At 43.0% G+C, this 23,033-nt stretch overlaps 1 long non-coding RNA gene across 1 annotated transcript; it reads right to left on the reverse strand.

The window, feature by feature from the left end:
• Nucleotides 1-1,177: 1,177 nt before the first annotated feature.
• Nucleotides 1,178-14,298, reverse strand: LOC139058407 (uncharacterized). Its single transcript, XR_011513400.1, has 3 exons — nucleotides 14,080-14,298; nucleotides 10,655-10,813; nucleotides 1,178-1,271 (listed from the first exon to the last, which is right to left on the reverse strand). It is a non-coding gene; the product is annotated as an uncharacterized lncRNA (long non-coding RNA).
• Nucleotides 14,299-23,033: the final 8,735 nt, after the last annotated feature.

Raw genomic sequence — 23,033 nt, forward strand, 5'->3', positions numbered from 1 at the left:
AAGCTATTTATTATACCTATTTTGTGTAACATGAAAGCACACCTTGGCTTTTTCCGCTCTTTGGAACTTAGGAAAAGGTTTCGACGGCTTCTACTTTTTGCCCCGTGAAGAGGAGGTTAAATCCTCTGATGAACGGTAATATTCATTGTTTGACACATTGTACTAAAAATGTCCATGGTGAAAGAAATCGATTATGCCCTTCCCACTCACACAAGGCGTAGACTGCTGACGTTTGGCACTCAATTCGAGCCGGTAAGTGTCCTGTTCTTTACTTTAGAGAGCTCCTCTGTTTCCACGCCTTTCATCTGCGAGCGTCAGACCATGAGCAAAATAATTTTTTCTTGGGTATTTCTTTCTTTTTCCTGTTCAGGTAAACCACACATTTCAGCACTGCTGATTGTACCCCCGAAGAAATATTTCTAATGAAATACGAAAAGTTAACTTGTTGGCGAGTAATTTATTGATTTCAGTAGGTTCTTGCATATAACCTGTCTGTGGTTCAGCCAGGAACCGAAATCGCTTTACTTGGCCCTTTTAGGTACATCTTTTTTCATGACAGGCCATGGCTCAAGAGTCTCGTGATCTCATGTCTTAGATAATGCGCAGCTTGACATTGCAGCTCTTTTCGCGCCACAAAGCTTTCTTTTCTTGTTTACAGGACTCAGAAATTCCGTATTAGTGACTCTCTAATTGCATCCAAAAGTCTGCGCTATTTCTAGGAGCTTAAGAAAAAGCACTTGCTTACGAATACTATTTTTACAAAATGATAAGGCTCCGTTATTGCACATGTTACATAGTTAATAAATATTTTGCCATATTTAAGAAGACATTCATTGGGTGCCAGAGACTTCCAGATGAGCTTCACCGTCTGTACCCTAGCGTAGTTTCTACCTCATCTGTGTCTACTTGACACGCTCTACACGTAATTAGGCAGGCTCAAGAATTCTTTTAGACAGACCACCGTTGTTTCATTTGTTTCGTTCTTCTGAGCGCATCGAGAACCTAGCGGATTAGTTCGTGAATGAAACAGTAGTAATTAAGTATACACTGAGTGTGGTAACTCAATTGGATGGGTGGGGGACGGGGAACAGTGGAGGATATATAGAAGAGTCTAATTGTTTACATTAGCACTGTCAATGGAGCGGGCTGGTCAAACACAGCGGAAACTTTCACTTACATTTCAGGTTTTCCGCAATTGGATGTTTGAAAACTCCTCACGCAACCTTGCCCTTCGGGCTGTCACGAACTCTGTAGCGCCGTCAACGGCATGCCTGCAAACATTATTGATTGCTTTTTTGTAACATTTTGATTGTGTGCCGCTGTCCCCAAGATCTGTTCAGCATGGATATAGGTCATAACATATCACAAGCTTACCACACAGTTAGCTAAGTACCCTCTGAAGGTATGATTTTGTAACTGAATTTTTTGTGTGAGCTTTTTTGCAAGTGTTCATGCAATTGGTAACACCTGTTTCGTTTATCCGCCTTTATAGTAGGTATTTTTTTTTAATTTCGCGAACTACTGCACACTCAAAAAAGATAACTGGTCAATTAACGCTAACTGGAAGCCTTATCGTAGATACTTTCATGAAATTGCAACATGCGATAGCAGGCTGCGCATGAAGAGCAAAGCAGTCCAAATAGAATGCAGGTTTATGCGCACAAGATGCTTTTAAGTTCAAAGCTACATTCAAAGCCTTCAAATCTGCACTTATGTCTTACCAGCATGCCCAAGCAGTCACATTAGTTAAGTCCACATATATGCACAAAGCACACCAGCGACATGGACAAAGAATCGCATGTAGCTGGAAGTTCTAGCTGGAACAGCAATTTTTTCTTCGCTACTTTGCTGGGGACCTACAAATCCGAAGCCTCCGTGTCTTGTAAGCCTGTTTACCGCCCTCGGTATCAAACGTTAGCACGAGAAACAACTGAAATTCTGTCAAGTCCCCACCGAGTAATGTTCGTACTTAAAAACAACTGATCAACGATGGCTACTGTTTTGCCAGCACACTCAGATTAGTACCTGATCAGTCGCTGCACTAATAACGTTGCTGTTTTAATGTGTACGCACATACAATTTTAGCGAGAATTAAGCAACTTATCGGTATTGCGAGTAAATTTGGCAAGTGGTTCGATATATCCAATAAACACGAACGCACTTGCGAAGTGGGCTAAAATTCCTTTTCTATGTGTACAAGTGGGATAAAGATACATTGCGCGCTGTAGAACATCACGCATTCCAGAGATCACACCGTAGAAACACGCACTACTACTAAGATAGCATATATTAACTATGTAAAAGACATAAATGCTGCTTGCTCCCAAATGTTGGCTTCACTGCACCTAACATCGAAGATGCGTAGACTCAGTATGTCGTATTTTTTAGCCAAAACGCACCAAATAAGGAGTCTATATAAATACTTCAACCTGAGTGCAGTTCTTTCTCGAAACTGTAATCGTGATTTACCTATTAAAGAAATAAATAGTCTGTTTCACTTCTTCGTGCCTACTCAACGCCGCGTAAAGCTTAACCGCAATCCAGATAAGTACCTTAATTTTCGCTAAGGTCTTATGCACATATTAAAACATTAATGTTATCTAAGCTGCATAATGTACTAAAAAACAAAGCTACCGACACAGTGCACGGTAAAGAGAATGGGCCCCGCATTGCGCTGAGTTACAATTGCGTCTATTGGAAAAACGTGATGGCTTTTTGAAACCTTACATCAAGCGTTTGCTCATGATCAATGTCAGTAAACGCACTTGTCATTCCCAAAACATTGGCCCGTGGTCCAGGATGAGAATAACGTCGTTGTACACCACTGAACAACAAGCACATTTCCTTCCAAGATGAGGCTACGGAAGGCTGACTAACCCAGTCACTACCTTTTCCCATTAAGTGAAATGCTTCCGCCACTTGTTTTCTACTGCTATCAGCGTGACCAAACAGGAATTCTGTGTCATCAAAGAATGGTGTACACTTGCCTTCGAAACAGTGCCGCCCCCCCCCCCTTTGCCAGGTTTGTAAATTTCCTCTCTAAAGAATTGGGGTGCTCCGATAGCCTCACATTATTACATCAGTCTGTCTGCCGAATGTACGTATGGCCGCTGGTGAAAGGGACTTAGTAGACGACAGCAATCTTACAGGGGACGTGCTTTTTTCCTCGGTTTTTTTTTACTGCCTGTGTTCTTTCCTATTCCTTATTTCTTTCTTTGGACAGCTGCTCCCACCATACCAACTTTATTAGAAGCTGAAAACAAAACTTTGATGGCGTATCCGAAATGAACGTAGAGCATTACCAGTACTTTTTGACACCTTTCAACCGGACTACTACCCTGCTCTAAGTCACGTTTGGAGAGTTCTGGCGTCCTGAGGATTTTGCCTGCACATGTGCCAAAGATCGAGTCCTTGAAACGGGCCTCCCTGCAACAGTGTACCTGTGTCTCGATACTACTGCTCATCTTATGAGAAGATTTCTTGACTGCCATACTCATGCATACGGCAACTCTCCCCTTTTTTACATGTTTTCAGTGGTATCATTTGTACTTCAACAGCGGCTTCTCGCTCCTAGGGTAGTACTGCCAACACAGAGGGTTTTGTTCGTAGGTGATCTTCAAATCTAATTATTGCAGTATGCTATGTTGTGGAACTTCATGCGTGAATTTGAGTCCGAGGCCACTTTGTTTACAAACCTCAAGATCATGTGGCACACTTGCTTGCTCTGGGAATTCGACAATTACAAGAAAATCATCATGTGCCTAAAAACGCATGTAAAATCACCGGTCAAGTCTTTCCCCACTTTTTCTATCAATGTGGCAGAGGAAAATGTTACTGAGGACTGGGGCTACTTTTGCACCTATACACACATCAGACTTTTGCAGGAATGTTTGACCTTCCCAAACGTACACATTGTTGAGGTAGAAAGACAGGAGTTCTAGAAATGCTGCAGTGTTAATTCCGGTTTCATTTTAGAACACACGCTCATAATTTTTCTCGTCAATGCATTCCTGAACGCACCGCCGGAGCATCTTATGTGGACCGAAAAAGGACAAATATGCCACGTCCACGCTAAAACCGGATCACGCTCCTGGATTATCAGTGATTAGGAACTTTGCGATCTCCTCCGAATTTTCAAAATTTCTCCTCTTCTACCCTTTTCTGTGTCCTGTGTCACTAGCGCTGTCTTTTTTTAAACAATATGGAAAGCCACCAACTCGCCCAACCTGCCCTTCATCATCTAAGCTGCAGTTCCATTTGATTTGTTGGTAGCATACCGACCTTTTTATTACAGGTGCAACAGAGAACGGCCTTGTGAGATTAGGACGAGTGTTGTGATTTAGTAATTTTCTTCTGTGACGATTGGACATATTCGAAAATATGATTCATTTATTTCCCTCATTCTACACAATAAATTGAATTACTGACTACCAGGGAGCTATAACTAATTTCTCAGAAAAATTATAGACTTGATATTACTCTATAAAAAAGGTGATTTACGCAGAAAAAGAGAAAAAGAACGAAGTTAAAGAATGGTGTATGACGTGTTACCCATTTTACAAGAAAATGGGAGGAACGGGTAGAAGCAATGCTCGCAGATGCCCTAATAAGACCACACATGCTGTCAAGTCACCGGGCCAAGCAACCCGATTCATCCGAGTATTATTGCGCTGCCTAGCCTACAGGGTTTCCCTCGTGCAAACTCAGTTCCTTCTAGTGCTGCCATGAATCTAGGTGTGTTCATCTCCATCATTGCGACACCTCAGTCCTCCCTTCGACGACAGTAAGATGCCTGTTCCACCGCTCGTGACCACGGCTTGTTGTTTCTGCGGCAGATAATGGCACGCACTGCGCTCTCCTGTTTGGCCAATGCGCGGCCGGCCTTTCGCAGCTGCTGTTTTTGCTCGCTGTGGGTCACACGCAAGACCATCCCCCGTCGTGTTGACTTTATCGACATCAATAGCGGTTGTATGAATCGGTCTAGTTTTTGATTGTTCTTCTTTGTGATCTTTGTACCCTATCTCGCGTGCCCGATTCAACAAGACAAAAAAAAATAAAGGAAAGAATATTGTATGAACGAAGCATGTACAGCAAGAAAGCAAATGCGACTCCAACTAATGCCAAACTAAGGATGTCAAGTGGGCATTCTTTACACATGGCGATCGCTCTAGCTTTGGAAAAGCTTCAACAAACAAATGTTTGCTCTCCGCACAGGTAAACTTAGTTGATTGGTGTTTTATAGTGATCTGATGCAACAAGTGTTACTTTTGTCGTGTCGTTACTAAAGTGGTAAAAAGTATACTTATTATAATCACATATTATAGATGCTGTAAAGTCTACCTCTTTGTAGAGCACAAGCAACTGTGAACACTTTCTGTGTTGTGAAACGCACCGAGGCGAAGAAGATATAGTCTCCTAGTGACTAGCTTCTGCATTGCGACGTCCCTGCTTCCTACTGCGTTGGAACCGAGCACCCAGGGCTCTTGTTCCGTTTAGTTGAGCAGTGACAGGGCTTCGAAACTCCGTTCACGTTATTTGATTTCGATCAGGCACTGTTTCAACTGGAAATTTGATGTCGTACTAGTGGGGCAAACCGCCAATGCGCCAATATTTTGGAAACAATGTGCGTTCATTTTGTTTGGTTGTCGATGCTGCACTGTTTGGGGGCCCGAAGATAGAATCCATTAAGGTAATACGTTCTTTGTTACCATTTCTGACCCGAAAGCACGACCATCAGGTTCGGGCCCATGTGATTTTGTGTTTATTTTGTTTTTGTTTTTTACAGTCTAAACATACACCGCGAACTATAGGCATGATGACGTTGAAACCGACAGCGATGAAGACAAATTGGGGCATAAATATTGATCGATTTCTTTTACTAGATGATATCGTCCATTTACCGTGTGCGACATAAATGATTCTTTTCTACACGACTTCTCAAAGGGGTGCAAAATTCATGTTCAGTCGTGAATGAAGCGGGTAGCCGCATATATATATATATATATATATATATATATATATATATATATATATATATATATATATATATATATATATATATATATATATATATATATATATATATATATAAATATATATCTATATATATGTATGTATGTATATATATATATATAAATATATATATATATATATATATATATATATATATATATATATATATATATATATATATATATATATATATATATATATATATATATATATATAAAAGATGAAGAGCTTCTTCGAGGAAAACAATGACTTTTGACAGACGCTCAGATGGTCATACAGCGATATTCAGTGAGCCGACATAGATGGATATCTCTTTTGTTTTACGAAACGAGCAAGAAGTACTCGTGCAACGCCGGCAGCTCCTTAAATCTGATGACATCGTGAACGTGGAAGTGTCTGATTTTGGTTCCCTCCTCCAACATAGCTTTGCTAAACTAGATAGCCGGCTGCTTGATATGTAGTGAATAAATAGACACGTGTAGCACATGACACGTCGGGTAAGAAGACTGAAAAAAAATCGGGGCCACGGAAAAAAAGCGACGCCGGGAAATTCCATCTTTCAGGCAGCGTAAGCTATCTTTTTCCTATGCCGAAATACACTTTTCAAATCAAACGGCTCCAGTACGAATAGAGAGTGAGCACGATTGCAAATTAGACTGTAAGACTCGCACTGCCTTTAGCACAAGTTAGGCGGGTAAGATTTTAACGTATTGAATAAATGTAACTGTAAATGTATGTGCCTAAGGCACATACGCCCCTGCCAGCACGCACGCACACGAAGTTTCAGGTACCCCAGTTTGGCTGCGCCCTTGATACAGCCTATCTAATTTACAGCTTGAAAACACGCTGTCTACTCCGTCTTTTTTGAATAGATGTGTCTGCTCAGAAAGCAACAGCCGGCATGCTAGGAAGGCAAGTTACGCAAACAAGGCCAATGGTTGAGATTGCAGGGAAAACCTTGCTTCTGTCTCTTTTTGTTTTTGCACTGAGCTTATTTTTACGTCCTGCAAACAAAAACAAAACTCGCGTGCTTAGGCGTGCTTCTGTATGCTGAAGGGTAAGAGAGGTTTACGCCATGTCGCGTGCTCAAGAATGCTCCTAGTCACGATATTACTTCTTTCAAAGCGATGAAATGTAGAGAAGCGATAAGCTGAATGATAAATAAGTATTATCTTTTTTCTCCTAGGGTTATCTCAGAAAAACGTTTTTTCGTTTTTACATGTATTTGAATAGGCCGCGTCGGAGTTCGGCCCGAGCTAAAGCTTCCTCCTAAAAGTAAAGTGCGTCAGAAAAAATGCGTAAAGTACGATTTATGCACAAGCTCCAGCTTCGGATTGCTATTCCAATAGGTGTCAGAACCTTTAGCACAGCGTACGCCCTCATTCTTGAACCCCTTCCGCCTATCGCAGGGGCGTTATTGAAGTTATTGAATTTTCCAAGATAAAATGCCTTAAAAATCCTTAAAATATGACTCACGCACAACCTGCAGACATGATAGCATCGGATGGTAATTGAGATATCCGAAATACGTAATTCTGTTACGCGGGAACTCGAACATAAAGCCTTTCAGGTGCCGTCTATTTTCGTGTCCGCGCACGTGAACACACACGCAAAAAAACCAACAGCTATTCATCTGTGCGTGCGCAGCACGTGACTGCACTACTTGTATACTTGCGCTCGTCGCTAGAGTTTCCCAGTTACTATCCAAATATTATGTAAATAATCTCGACCATGAAATTCTTAATAAACCTTTCAGTGGTTGGTGGAATGTTCGTTGTTTCCACGGCGTACCTTGCAGAACATGGTGTATGTACAGTTTAATTCCGCGAACGTTGCTGTAGATATGTTTTATAAAGCCTTCATATCTTCGAGAAGGTATTCCGTGAAAGTGCACCTCTCAAAATGTATTATTCGCGCTCTAACGGATACATTCCTTTCAAGTGTAGCATGAGAGGTCCGTGAATTTCTTTATAACGTTACAGTTCGTCCTCAAAAAATATTTTCCTGTGGGACCAGTAATGCTTACCTCATTCCGGAGCATATTTTTCCACCGAGCTCTGATCTTCCACTTATTTAGGTCTGGCTGTACGTTATCCGCCTTAGGTGTCATGCATCTTTTAAGTTGCGCAAACAAGGACTATAAATCAAAACATGCTTCTAGTAATTGAGAACCTAGCAGTCCGAAGTGGTGCTCGTTGTGTAAATGGCAAGTATTGTTCCGATAAGCATTACAAGCAGCTAAGATGACAGCCATAAAGTTTGCAGTCCTTTCGTTGTTGTTAGTATCAAAGACTGAAGTGACATACTTCGCTGAATGTGAGTAAACTGCCACCCAGTTTTCACATTGAAACCCTCTATACTCTAGAGCTTCGCTACAGATTTCTACAGCAAACTCAGCATACCGCGCGCAAACGTTTTAAATTATCAGTTTATCTTCTGCAAACATTCTGTAGAAAGGTTGTATGCGTGAACGACTAATTCATACGTGCATTCAACTATGAAGATACCACCATACTTTAATAATATTTGGGGTTTTACGTGCCAAAACCACTTTCTGATTATGAGGCACGCCGTAGTGGAGGACTCCGGAAATTTTGACCACCTGGGGTTCTTTAACGTGCACCTAAATCTAAGCACACGGGTGTTTTCGCATTTCGCCCCCATCGAAATGCGGCCGCCGTGGCCGGGATTCGATCCCGCGACCTCGTGCTCAGCAGCCCAACACCATAGCCACTGAGCAACCACGGCGGGTTCCCCCATACTTTAGGAGTAATAATTGCTTTAACAACTTCGACCGACATACCATGTGGTCTCTACAGGACGGAGTACAATGAGGCGTACCTTAGGATAGCGCAGGACAATGCCACACTGAAGATATCTGTGCATCGAAATCCACCACTCTTTATGGTTTCCTGCCAGCCGTTTTACTGTTGAGCCGATTTCTCACCTGCTCCTGCCTTGTTTCTCCTAAAATGCTTTTCACCTTAAACCAGATGACAAACTTCAAGTTCTAGTGCTCCCAAAGCACGCCTCCTCCACATATTACGTTGAATAAACAGACAGCACGTAGATAAAGATTAGGCAGCACTTTTATGGCCAGAGGCAACCCATGGCTGCACCCCCACGCTCTCCCACGTACTAATGGAAGCCAACCGGAGACTCCTCAAATGCAACTGCGCACTAATACAACTAGTCAGTGGAAACGGTCATTGCCCTGTGCAGGCGCAGCGCATTATTTTCCACCTGCTTTCTGCGCACGCCCTGGCTGTCTCGACTAAACTTCTAAACAGCTGCGTTCAGCTTCCAGACCTACCATTATCAGCCTTACTGAAAGACACGACAGCCATTGAGACAACTGTCCTCGAACACTGCATCCACAGTGGTGAAGTTGCAAATATCTTCTTGAGGCCATGAACCGAAAGTCAATACGCTGACATCTGACGCACCCCATAATGGACGCGTCAGCCCTGGTGCGAAGGGCTCCCGATGGCGCGCTCGGATCACCCCCTCGTTAAAGCTTTGCGGGAGCCCGTGCGGAAAAGCCCCGCCTACGCCTTACCGCAGCTCTCCCTTCCTTCCACATGGCTTACTTGTTTGGCGAAGAGTACGCGTCCGCGTGAACAGCGCCCGAAATTTGTGGCATCGTGCATGCTAGGAAAGGAGGGAAAGGGATAAGAGAGACGACCGCAACGAGGCGTCACCATGCCGGTCGCATGGATGATGAATCGACGGGTTCTAATCGGTCACTGCAATGACTTTTGCCGCCACAGAAAGAAGACATCCCGGTCTGGTCGGCTGTGATGGAGAACGCGGGACCGCCCACCGGCCAAAACTACTTCCATCTCTGCCCAATACTTATTCTCCCTTCGTTCCAGGCACCGGAAAATAAGCGCACTTTCTTACACTCGCTCTTCGCTTCTCTGGGAGCGCATGATGAGAAACAGTTTATCTGTCGTTTTTGTTTATCGCTACGTTAATGTGCAATAAAGAATTGGGGAAAGATTTTCACACCTTTCGGTACATCACCTCACATCAAAGTTCCAATGAGCAGCAGAGCCGACAGAACTGATCTTTGCCACCTATAGAATGGAGGTAACAAACGGCGTTGCTAGGCATTTGCATGCTTTAGTTAAGAAGGTAGCATCAATCGAGGCAGTTCAATATTTAGCACATGCACAATCGGCGCAAAGAATTCCTTCCTATAAAGCTAAATAAAGCCAAAGGATGTCCGGCGCCACTACTTATAGTCTGTCTTCTAATAAACTCCTGGCAGAGGAATAACAACATCAATCCCTACACGTTCTCCTCTTGGTCTTTTGTATGACTTTTCATTTATTTTCTGTAAGAATAAATGTTCTATATATTACGCAATAAAAAAGAGCAAGCAGGCTATCCTAGAAAATATTTATTTTTATCTTCATTGACTTACAAAGCATCATATTCACTGAAACAATAGGCATATCCAACATGTGGTTTGGATACGCATATTGTTTCTGAATTATTGCTTTCTGAAATATTACTGATTTATTGCAACGCTGAATTACTACTTTCATATTGCTGTCATTTTATCTTACTTCTGTGCTTACTTCCAGCCTAGCAGATGGCTTGTTATTTAGGAGCAGTTATAAGTTTGAAGGGATACCTGCCGTCGTAGCCATCCCCTTTGTCAACTTCCGCCATCGGGGTGTGGTCTTCACCCCAGCATAACGCTTCGTGCGGCGGTGCACGCTTCTCAGGCCCCTTTACATTCTCGGTTCACCCGTGTGGACACACACAGGTCGTTCCGCTCAGACTTGTACTCCTGCATGCATTGACAGAGCTTTCCATAAGCGCTTGACCATGCAGATACCACACAGGATTCAGTGTACCGTGGCCTTTTAGCAAGCTTACTATGCCTGATTGGTAGAGTCCAATTAACGAATTTTTAAAAGAATTATTCAGTGCACAATGTATGTACAATGTCGAAGAAAAAAAATTGAAAGCGTTTAAAGAAAAGTAGCTCTTTCATCGCATTGTGACTGGAATCGCCATTGCAATTGCAACCAAATTCCACAAAGATGATCACACCGTTACTGCGATCAGTGCGATCGTTTCAATCCTCAACAAATCAGACCACCAGCATGCGCCACTTCACAAAATAATAAAACATAATATAAAATTTAGTTTAATATAATCAATAAATATTAAAATAATTTGTTGGTAAATAAATAAATAAAAAAAACAAATTGTTGATAAATAAATAAGTAAATAAAAGCAGACAATGGGTGCTGCGGAGTGAGGGCCAATAAATTATGTCAAAAACCACTTTATTGTTTGATTGAGTGAGATATCTGTGGGAAATTTGATTCATCTATATTTCAACAAGTCAATACTTAAACGAGTAGTTGAAAATTCTGTGAACCTCTTTACATCTTTAAGATTCATAAATAAGCAAATGCAGAAAATATCAACCAAGCGTGACCGTGGGGAGCCGCAATACCAGTATCGGCTTTATACTAATTTTGTCGCTAAGTTGTTAAACATCGCTACGCGATGTTTAACAACCAAGTTGAGCCGACGTCTCTTTGCAGCAAGTTTTTGTGTAGCGACAGGGTGATTTTCTTCGCAATGTGAGAGAACAACAACGACATTTATTTTATTTCAAAGAACGTTGAAAAACTACAAGTAGTCAGCCCAAATTGACTGCACCACACATGGGCTCCTTGACCATTGTGAAGCAAAGTTGGTTTGTGCTCACGGAAGCCGCACGCTCTGGTAAATCGCACCGAGTGAAACACGCTTCCCAATGTGCTCCTTCAATGCTGATCGCATTAAGCTTGACATCCATCCTCAGTTAGGTTCTCCCGAAATATCTTGTCAGAGCTTGTGAGAGATGTATGGCACAAAAAAAATTGCTTGGCAATAAAACTGATACCTTTGTGGTGGAGAAATAAAACATTCTATGAGGTTACAACTTTCATAGAATGAAAGTAAACGAAAATGTACACTTTCCGTTAGTTGTAAACCATTCATTTAACAACTTTACCGAAGCATCGCTTCGCATAGGTTATATTATGTGAGTTGGATTTGCTATTTTACTATTTACCACACAAATTTGGGTATTTCAAATGCAAGTTTATTTACCTTTGTCCCACTATATATGAAACTAGCACCTTTCGAGAGTGTGACCGCGTCCTTATGTACCTCTATATGACCATTTTTACTTGATAACAATCACGCTGGATTATCGCGGCACTATTTGAGAACATTAGATACCAATAGTTCTTGGTGAATATTCCTGCATTACACTGTACTTAATAAATCAGATACCAATATGTGAGTTCGAAGAGAAGTGCTAAGCGTTTTGAAGGGTCACGACTTCTCTCTTTTTTATTTCATTCTCTTGTGCTTAATAAAGTTCCATAGCGGAGTTCCTCACGTGTTTCCGTTTTGTCAACGGCACAGACATGCGTGAGATACGCCGCGTTCTTCTGACCCACGTGCGCATGCGTGAGTTACGAGAGAAAAAAAACGTGAAAATGTTGGCCATAGTACTAAGGGTGGCGTCACGTTTACTTGTAAGCGCGTCAGTTGTACTTTCTCCTTCGCAAGTAGCAAACTGCAAGAACTGGGCCCCATGTTTTAAAAGTTAAACAGCAGTGAAGTTTCCCAGCTGAGCGTTAAACAAACCATTTGGCCGCTTCGATTGTCATTGCACACCTATTCGCTTCTAAATGTACATTTATGCGCCCATGGGCAACAAGGGTTCTTACAAGCGAGGAAGCATTTCTGCACACTCCCATTCCGGGCTCCGTTAGGAGAATCCAACTTCACTTCACCAGAATCCAAGTCATACTTATATAGAAGAAATGCCCGAGAAAGAAACCCAGAATAAAGTTGTTCGACTTCTCTAGTAGTTTGCAAAAAGGAGATTCTCGTTTTCCAACACGCGTTTAAGAAAGAAAAATGCACCGACGCAGCGCCTGTACTGAATACTAGCTAACCTTCTGATCCCCGTTGTCGCTTGGGTGAAATTGCGCCTAATTACGCCTACTAATTTAATGCCTTGAATGCAGGAGCGTGTTTCATTCTTCTTTTATCCCCGTTTCAAAGGGAACGATTTGTTGAGCAGGGGAAGCCGTAAAATTAGCTATATCGAGCCCCCCTCCCTCCCTCCCCACCAAGAAAAAGAATGATAATTCTATAAGCAGCGAGATGAAGCGATGCGAATCGTCTGATTTGTCTTCATGCTTTAACATTTATTTAAAATTAGGACAAAATAGCTTTTATCAACGGTGAACTGTTCTTAAGATGTCTGCGTTAATTTCAGTGTTTCTAAACCATACCAGTATCTTTATATATAGGACCAAGGTGAAATTCGCAATTAAAGATTAACAGAGTAATTGGACGATCATTACGCACAATTGCTGCTTAGCTAGTGCTAGCGCTAGCTGAATATCAAGACGCCTTAACTATAGCTTATCCTTCAGAAGACCATTGCTACAATACAGTTGACAGCATTTAAAGCAAATTAGGTCTTTCATCGCATTCCTACCGAACTCGCAATTTCAATTGCAACCAGCCTGTGCATAGGCTCGGTTGGAAAAAAAAAATCAAGAGACGTTTCATCATATTCGCACGCTTTACAATTTTGTGACCTTGATTGCATATGGAACTGCCTTATAAGAACAGCCTTCTCTGCTTGAAGTACCTTAGAAAAAGGAAAACACACTAGACAAAATCAACGATTGAACGCGAGGGAACTTATAAAAAAAAAAAAAAACCTTACTTCAACACAAAAACACGAACAGAGGGTACGATAACAACATGGGAACCAAAGGCCTATATGGCTCAAAGCTAACGAAACTTTCTTTTTTGGTGTATTTCTTACACACTTCTGTAACAGGAACGCTATCCAAAGTTTCCCAAATCCTATAACATGGGCAGAAGATGATGTGCCTGATTATGGTCTCCACCCGTGCTTTCTTAAACAAATGATCAAATAATGTCACTGGATGCGAATCCACGACGTTCTACGTGGTACATTCTCTGACGAGGTCTCCGTACTCCGTCGCCCTTAGCGCTTGCCTGATGTGGACGCGGCCACCACGGGGGGAAGCCGTGCGCTGGTCCTGGCTGTCGATGGCGGAGCCTCACCAAGACATAAACTCGAGCAGGACGACCTGGCTGAGACGCAGACATGCACGCCAAGGCCTTTATAATGTTGCCAAGATGCAGTTGCCTTTGCAGCGCTGACGCATTCGTTCCTCTTCAGTTCTCAAGCTCGTGTGCCCTTGCGCTCCTAGAGCTGCCACATCTTTTCTCACGTGCGCTTCCTGCTCACTGCTATGGGCGTAGTTGATGATGACGATGGTGACCCTGTAATATGGCTCATACCCACCTTTGGGGATTGGCAAAACAATGGGCAGTTGGGCATTCACATAATACTCCAGGAAATTGCACGTAACATCGCTTTGGTTTGCTTTGCTTGCCAGAGTGGTTAATATCCACTATGGAGGAGTGACGAAGAATCAGATTATTTAAGAATATATTATTATTTAAATGACCAAGTCTAAAAAGAAGCAGGCGTTAGTGTTGTCCACTTCTCTACTCTTGTGTCCTGTCTGCACGCCTCACTTCTTTTTTGCCTAATGAATCCTTACCAACTAGCTCAGCTTTCTGTCGTTCTAAAGAAGCCCTATTAAGAATTTTTTGGTTCCTAAAAGTATGAAGTCAGATAAAGTTTAACAATTTATTAAGGAAATCGTCCTGAGTTAACTATATACGCAACAGCTGTCCAACGTGCTGGTTTAATTTTTGCTTCTTCTTCATCCTGATCATCATCATCGTTGTCATCACCTGCCTATTTATATATCTACTGAAGACGAAACCCTCTCCCAGCGATGTCCAATTACCCCTGTTTTGCACTAGCTGATTCCAACTTGTGCTGGAGCACTTCCCGATTTCATTTAAATTCATTGTCCTTCAAATAACCATTAGCTGTCTTCCGCTATATTTTACTTGTATGTCTTGAAGCAATCGTTTCTTCATGTTCTGAACACGGTTATCTCCTGGCCCGAAAAGCGAGCAACGCAGTGTTTTTTTTTCTTCTTGCTATTTCACAGTATCGGCTGCCTTAAGCTTGGTTAGTGTCATAGTTCCAACCATTTGAACTTGAGCCCGTTCCTTCTGAAAGCGAACATGTGTGCAGCAGCGTGTTGAAGCAGATAAGGGAACTCTAACCATGTTGTTACTTATAAGATTGTTGCGAGTCGCAATGAGCTTTCAGACATGCCACGGTACCTGTCACACCAGAATATTAAGTAATGCCTAATCTATAGTTCTGTACAGAAACAAGTTTATGTTGCACCATACGGGGATACCCCATTCATCGTTCGTTTATTGAGTGAGTCAGAGGACAGGATCCCTATCACTCAAATGAGGTGCCACAATGGGCATTATGTCGGAAAGGAGGAAGTCGTTGACTTCCTGCTTGACTTTAGTGTATGCAGTTGATGCAGGTGAAGGTGATCTGACGAACCTTTCGACTTGGAGCAATGACTAACGCAAAATACATTCCAAAAGTTAATTTGACAGTGCCTGCATGAAACTGGCCTCCACGATTTTGTGCAGTTTCACTTACACATTATGCTGCGTGGCAATCCACACGAAATAAAACAGGATCATCGTAATGTTATCGCAAACCCTTCCGAATCTAGGTATCGTCGAGGCAATTGGTGAGACAGCATGTGGAGACAGGGCGTCCTCTCGAAGAATACCTTGCGTATTTCGCCACAAAGGACTTGCGACGTTGCAAGTTATATTTCGCCCTTTATTGGTACTTCTATTGGTACTTCTATTGGTAGTATTGGTACTTTGCGCCGGGGACTGAGCAACTTTCTTAGTCTTCATGTGTAAAAATAATCATTGAAACAATTAATTCATTATTTACAAGTATTCAGGAAAACGATTGCATGCCTTTATTCCCAGAAGAAGCGCTACGTATATAGTCAGGTGTTTACCCAAATGTCCAGCAGGAGCATGCACAGCTAAAGTAAATGCTTAAAAATCCAGCAGGCTTTATTTCATGTTGAATAGCCTCACTGTCGCTATTGTGCTGTCTGTGAGAAAAAAATGCGTTCGCATTGCTTCCCACGTTTTAATTTGGCGTCCTTTCTTACTACTGGTCACACCTAAAATAGGCCATCTGCAATTCCTGGGACTACGCGGCGAATAGACATGCTGGAATTATGGTACTCAACCTGACACATGACTGAAATTCATCATTCCACGAGTAAAAACAATCTAATGCATCAGGAGCACTTATGCAGATCGAAATGCTAAGTATACCTGTAAGCTTGAGCTGAAAGACTTAAATACCTCAGAAGAGCATTTGCCCCAGCCAGCATTTCATGATGAACTGCTTACGAACGAGTGATTTAGATACTCAGGTGTAGAGAAAAGGTTGGACCGAATCCCCTTTGCTCATCAAATGTACTCCGCGTTCTTGAGTAATACACATTCTAGTGCTATATACATTCAAACATATGTGAGACTGCTTTAACTGTTGATAAGGCAGCCAATGACCGCTACTTCAGCGCTAGCCTAATCTGGTTCAGAAACTTAATAGTTCATTTATTTTGCTGTAAAACTGGTAATTCGGTCGGTCTTATGTTGCGACATTGGTGATATAACTTTTGTAAGTACTACTCTGCAGAAAGGAATTGAGCCAACACCTACAGCAATAATATGATGACTACCGAGCATCAAAAAGCATGTTCTATAACTCAGCCTTCAGGGCGAAGAAAAATATCGCATTCTTGCTGCTATGCTGAGAAACTCCCAAGTCTGCTCATTTTCCTCAAGGGACGAACATTTCCACCCCTCACAGTACTTCTGGGCGAGTATTTTAAAGCAAACGTGCACAAAAAGGCGCGTGCAGTGCGCCACCATATGCAAATCCAATTATAGCGCCGTGTAGTAGCACGTCAAGCGAGCTAAACAATGTCTCCTTATCTCTATGCAAATGCCGCAGCGACAGATATGACACCTCGTATCCGCTCTGTTGTTTGCCGAAACGCGCTTTGAAAGATATAAGATGCATACATAAAAGTTAAAATAGGAAAAAAATAAACACATAATGCACCACATACTTATGTACTGCTGCCTTCAAGCCAGTATCACGCATCGCGTTCGATCAAAACCACCACAATATTATGAAACAAGAGCCATCATCGAAGAGCAAAATAAAAAGATATAATATCCGGCCCGCTGATGAAAGCTGTGCACAAAAGCATTCAGAACGTCTCAGCAGAGGCGAATTCATTCGTCCTTCAACCAGTATGCGTGCTGGCACTGGGAAAGCTTGTTCCGACGCCAAGGAACTTTTGTTTAAGCGTTTGTACATTTTTTTTTTCGTGCCTCCGTGGCCTTATTTTTGGTTCTTACCAATGTAAGGGATGTTTTACTAAAGGCATAACAGACGAAAACATAACAGATTCTACCCCCATCGCTTCCTGGTTTATTTTCCTTTCCAGTGCTCTCACTGTTTCTCATTATTACTGTCAATGCAGGCTTCGCCTTGTCACTAATGCCCAGTAGTCTTCATTGTTAATAACTGAGAGGCGTAGCTTGTTCTGATGTTTGTCTTAATTCCTAGTTCTTGAAGTGTAACTGGGCATAGTATCGCAAGCATGTCATAATTCTACGAACCTGTAATCTAACCGAATAACATTTAGGTAGAAAAACAAAGTGTCGACCAAGAGACGACGCTAAAGAAAACAAGGTTGACGTAGATTAGTGCAAAGGATTCTATGCATAAATGTTGATTACATGTTACTATTCAGTCTTTTTATCATGTTTATTGTTCACTTAGCTCGCATATTACACGTATCGTATTTCAAGTGCAATTACTAGGATGATTATTGGGTCTCCTTAGCCGCCCTGTAACGCAGGACCCGCTCCTTGTATTCTTCACAAGTATCGGCAGCCACACAAGTGTATTGTTTTACTCTTTTATGCTAGGGCCTCGGAGCGCTGCTCTACGTCCTGCGGCTCTTGGCGAGGAGGATACGAATCGTCAATTTGGGCGAAACAGTCCTCACGAGCTTCGAACGTCTTCTTGGCGTGATTGTCGCGTACTTAACACGCATCGCCACTCTCATAGGCCCGTTGAACGCGCGCTGCCTCGACGTGATTGCGTTTCCTTTCTGCAGCGTCTACAGCTGCCCTGCGACGTCGGAGCAGGTTGCGGTTACGAAATCCCTCGGATGCAATGTATAGTCCGTTGTTTTGAGGGTGCCAGGCGCCTGCCGGCAAAGTCACCTTGACGCCACAGTCACCGTAGTTCTGTCCTCTGCAAAATTCCCCGCACTGAACGTGGCCCACAGCAGGATGGAGACCAACTGTCCTCGCTGCGCATGCGCACAAGTGCATAGTGAGCGAGCGCTTTGTTTGTTTGTTTGTTTGTTTTAGAGCGCAGCTCTTTGGCGTCCGTTCCTGGGTTTCGCGTCGTCATCGGCGTCGTCGTCGGCGTTGTCGTCGGCGTTGTCGTCGGCCTCGTAACCAGCTCGCCGACGAATCTGCTCCGCCGCCGCGCATGCGCGCTGTCGGCTCTCCGGGCGAGGGAGGATGATGGAAGGGAGGAGGAGAGACTGTGGAGGAGGGCTGGCTACACAAATGGCTCTTTGGCGTCCGTTCCTGGGTTTCGCGTCATCGTCGGCGTTGTCGTCGGCCTCGTAACTAGCTCCGCCCCCCTTTCATCCCCCCAGCGCTAGCAGCGACCGACTGATACCGCTTTCGTGAGTCCGCTACCGGACTCACGAAAGACGTCGTGCACTTCCTGCAACTCGCATTAACCGTCCATCGATCCACACCGATGTTAGTAGTGGGGGACTTTAATGTTGACATAAAGACAAACAGCAATTTCCTAACACTTATGCGGGAGAACATCCCGTTCCTCTCGCTCGTAACGCGTCCCACGGCTGTGACAACCTCGCGAGGCACTTGTATAGATCTCGTCTTTGAGAATCAAGCATTGGTGTACCAAGTCGAACATATATCAGTCTATTTCTCCGACCACGAAGCTTCCTTCATGACTGTCAAGAACTGTTAGTGGTGTCTTTGTTAAAGGAATACGCGTGAAAAATTAAAAAAAAATTCTGTGATAGCGCATACATGTGTTGCTCGATTTCTTTGCCTCAATCTATCGAAAAGGTGAAACAGCTTATTTGCTGCGCTCAAATTTCGCATTAGGAAGTAACGTAATCGTCGGTAATTTTTTTTTTGTTTGGTGAAGGCGCAGACTCAGCACGCTTTCTTCTCTGCAACGGAACTGTAGACTAGCAGGCCGACGGCCGGTGAAGTTACCGCGTGATGAACTCCGGTCTAGTGCTTTCGACATAAGGTAGGACATGTTTACTCCTGCTCCGGCAGCGCCAAAGCACGCTGAAGGCCGCCAGGCTCGCTGCCTGTGCCAGATGCTAGACTGTATAAGCGTCCACATCCCGTCAGTGTAGTGGAACTGCGCCGCGCCTGGCGTACTGGCGCTCTACGCTCGAGTATGATTAGCCATCGCACCGTCTCAGATAGTGGCGAATTCTAGAAATAATCCACCAGAGTATTCGTGTTTTACAGCGAAGCTGTTAAGGGCTAGTTCTCCCAGGATCGTGTCCGCTAGTAGCCACGAAACTCCTTATACGTGAACAGATCTCGCGAATAGTACACTGCCGGGCTGACTTGCGGTGGAGGTGCTGTCCGCCAGGGACCCACATATGCAGCTTCGCTGGTAACCCTTCTTCGAAGACTGGAAGGGCATTTCGTTTTTTTTTTCCAGTCGGGGGCCGTTTGCACGAAAATGTATTAAGAAATATAATAACCATTTTATTACCGTGTTGTTAAATGCTGTAAAACACATTGTGGGGCTAGTTGGTGCATAGCTTTCAAAAGATGAAACGCTGACAATAACAGCACACTAGATCAGCGCCACTTTGCACATTACCAAGGGTTTAGTAAAAATCACCGTCATCACTAGTCTACTTTTATGTCCGCTGAAGGATGAAGGCTCCTCCCAGCGATCTCCAATTGCCCCTGTCTTGTGCTAGCTGATCCCGAATTGCACCTGCAATTTATTAATTTCATCACCTCACCTAATTTTCTGCCATCCTCGACTGCGCTTTTCTCCCTTGGCACCCCTTCTGTAACTCTAATGGTCCGCCGGTTAACTGCCCTATGCATTACGTGGCCTGCCCAGCTTCATTTTTTGTTCTCTTAACGTCAACTGGAATATCGGCTATCGCTGTTCGTTCTGTTGTACCGCTTTGTTTCTGTCTCCTAACGTCATGCGTAACATTTATCGTTCCACCACTCTTTGCGCGGTTCTAAACTTGTTGTCGAGCCACTTTGTTAGCCTCCAAGTTTCTCCTGCATAGATTAGCGCCGCCAAAATGCATTGATTGTACACTTTTGTTTTCAACGACAATGGTAAGCTCCTAGTCAGGGTGCACTCCAACCTATTTTTATTTTCTGTAAATTTCCTTCTGATGATCATGGTCCCCTGTGAGTAATTGTCCTCGATAAACGTACTCATGCGCAGGCTTTAGAGGATGACTGGCGATCAGGAATTGTTGCTTTGACAGGGCATTGAACATTATCTTTTTATTAGAGACATTAATCTTCAATGCCAATCTTATACTTTCTCAGTTAGGGTCTTCAATCATCTGTTGCAATTCTACCGCAGTTTTACTGAACAGGACAATGTCCTCTGTAATCTGAACGTTATTCAAATATTCACTGTTGATCTCACCCCTAGGGTTTCACAGTCTAATAGGCTGAATATACTTCGCATGCATGCAGTGAATAGCATTGAAGAAATTGTCTCCTTGTCTGTGCCCTTTTTTGATAGGTATACTGCCCCTCATCTTAGGGACAAGTACGGTAGCTAGGGGAATCTACATAGATATTTTCCCATATATTCCGGGACGCTAATGTAATCTTTGATTACGCAATGCCTCCATGACTGCTGGTATCTCTACTGAATCACATGCCGTTTCATACAGTGTGAAAGTCATATAGAGAGCTTGATTATACTCTGCAGATTTCTCAGTGAGATGCCTCTGCCTGATAACGTGACCATGATACACTGTAGAATACTCCATCCTGAATCCAATCCGTTCTACTGGTTGATTGAAGTCAAGTTTTGCCTTTATTCCATGGGAAATAATATTGGTGAATATATTATGCAATTTTGAATGAATGAGTGTTTATTTTGACAGAAAAAATGCAGAGAATCTCTGTCAAAGAGGCTGACAAAAAGGCACGAATGCCTAAGTGTCAGTCCCCTTCCCCGACCCGTTCCCAGTGTACAAAACACTCAAGCACACAGGGCAAGGATGGTACACAAAGTGGATACATACACAAAAAAATGAAAAGTACATGAAATACATAACTGAAATACTGAATGCGATTTGTGTATAAAAGAATGAACGAAGTTAGAAATAATGGGGCTAACCTAATGGGGCTATAATTCTTCAATTTTTTAACGCCTCCCTTTGTATGGATTAGTATAATTTAGGCATTCTTCCAGCTCTCTTGCACACTAGAAGTCGTGAGGCATTACGTATAAAGGGCTGCAAGCTTTTCAAGCATAATATCTCAACTATCTTTGGTTAAATCGACTGTTATTCCAGTTTCTCCTGCCACTTTTCCTCAGGTCATGTCTTGCAAGGCCGTTCTAACTTTATCGCTAGTGACAGTAGGAGCCACTGTATCCTGTGCATCACTGCTTCGAATGAAGGTAGCGTGGCTGGTCTGGGTACTGTAGAGGTCAGCATATATAGAATACTTCTGCTCCTTTTACTATACCATGCAAACTGCTAATGGCATATTGCCCCGCTTCTTTTTCACTGCATGCATCTTGCGCTTTCCTGTGGCAATCTTCGCTATGTGTATGTCGGTGTAGTGTGTTATTGCATGCCTGTTGGATGTCGGAAGTATAGAAGGCTTTCTTACGACCCGTACACTTTACGATGATTTGTGGCGTTTTATGGCGCAAGGACCAGTTATTACCAAAGAGTACAATGGCACATGGTAGCGTAAACTTTACGTTTGCCTGGGTAATGATTGTGCAAGTAAATTGAGTACACGCTATTACACCGTGGATGTTTCTGCAAATAAAAAAGTTTATTCGCCGATTGTCATCTGTGTCTTTTGCTGCTGAGTGAGGGCGATCATAGTAAAGATCACAGACTAGGTTGCCTAAATGAGTGCTCGGGGTACATCACCTTTCTGCTAAACTGCTCATTCGTTCGCGTTAGTATTTCAAGCAAAGGAAACATGTTGTGCTGCATGCAATTTTAATGCCACATGTGGGTGCCATATTGCTTGTCTCTTTCAGAATGAATTGGAATACACGTCGCCTTTCGTTCCCTAACAGAAGGAGTAGAAAATGCGGGAACGAAAGCCAGTACCATCTGTCGCTATAGCAGCAAACATGGCGCTTGCCATGTTTTGCAGATACCCTGTAGTTGCACATTGACAGAATCAGACCACGTGAAGGCTCAGTTATAGAAAATTCTGCGTGTTCCGCTAGGCGATGCATTAAGCACTCACCTATACTGGCAAGTAACACACTCGACGGTGATATTAAAGCGTATCCACTAGGAACTTTGAGAACGAACAAGTCAGTTCTCTAGGCAGAAGGGTCCCTCATGCATATCTCGCGTTCCGCTAGCATTTCGATCGAGAGGTCGCACCATTCGTCTATGAAGTGGCTGCAGAGATACTTAATACAGCTACATATCTCTAAGTAGGCTAAGTACAGCTGTATGAAGCCGGGGAGCCCTCGGTGCCTGTAGCCTAGGTACGAAGTTAGAGTCTTCTAGGGAACCGTTTTACCACGTTATTAAAATTGTTAATGTATTCGGTATTAAATGTTCGTGGAAGGCGACCCTCACTATTCTAAAGGTATTTCTTACAATGTTCTTTTTGGTGCATACAACTATTCTCTTAAGACACAGATAGCATGTCGAACTGCGCATTAACTC

The sequence above is a fragment of the Dermacentor albipictus genome, chromosome 1, assembly GCF_038994185.2.
Source record: "Dermacentor albipictus isolate Rhodes 1998 colony chromosome 1, USDA_Dalb.pri_finalv2, whole genome shotgun sequence".
Classification (NCBI taxonomy): domain Eukaryota; kingdom Metazoa; phylum Arthropoda; class Arachnida; order Ixodida; family Ixodidae; genus Dermacentor; species Dermacentor albipictus.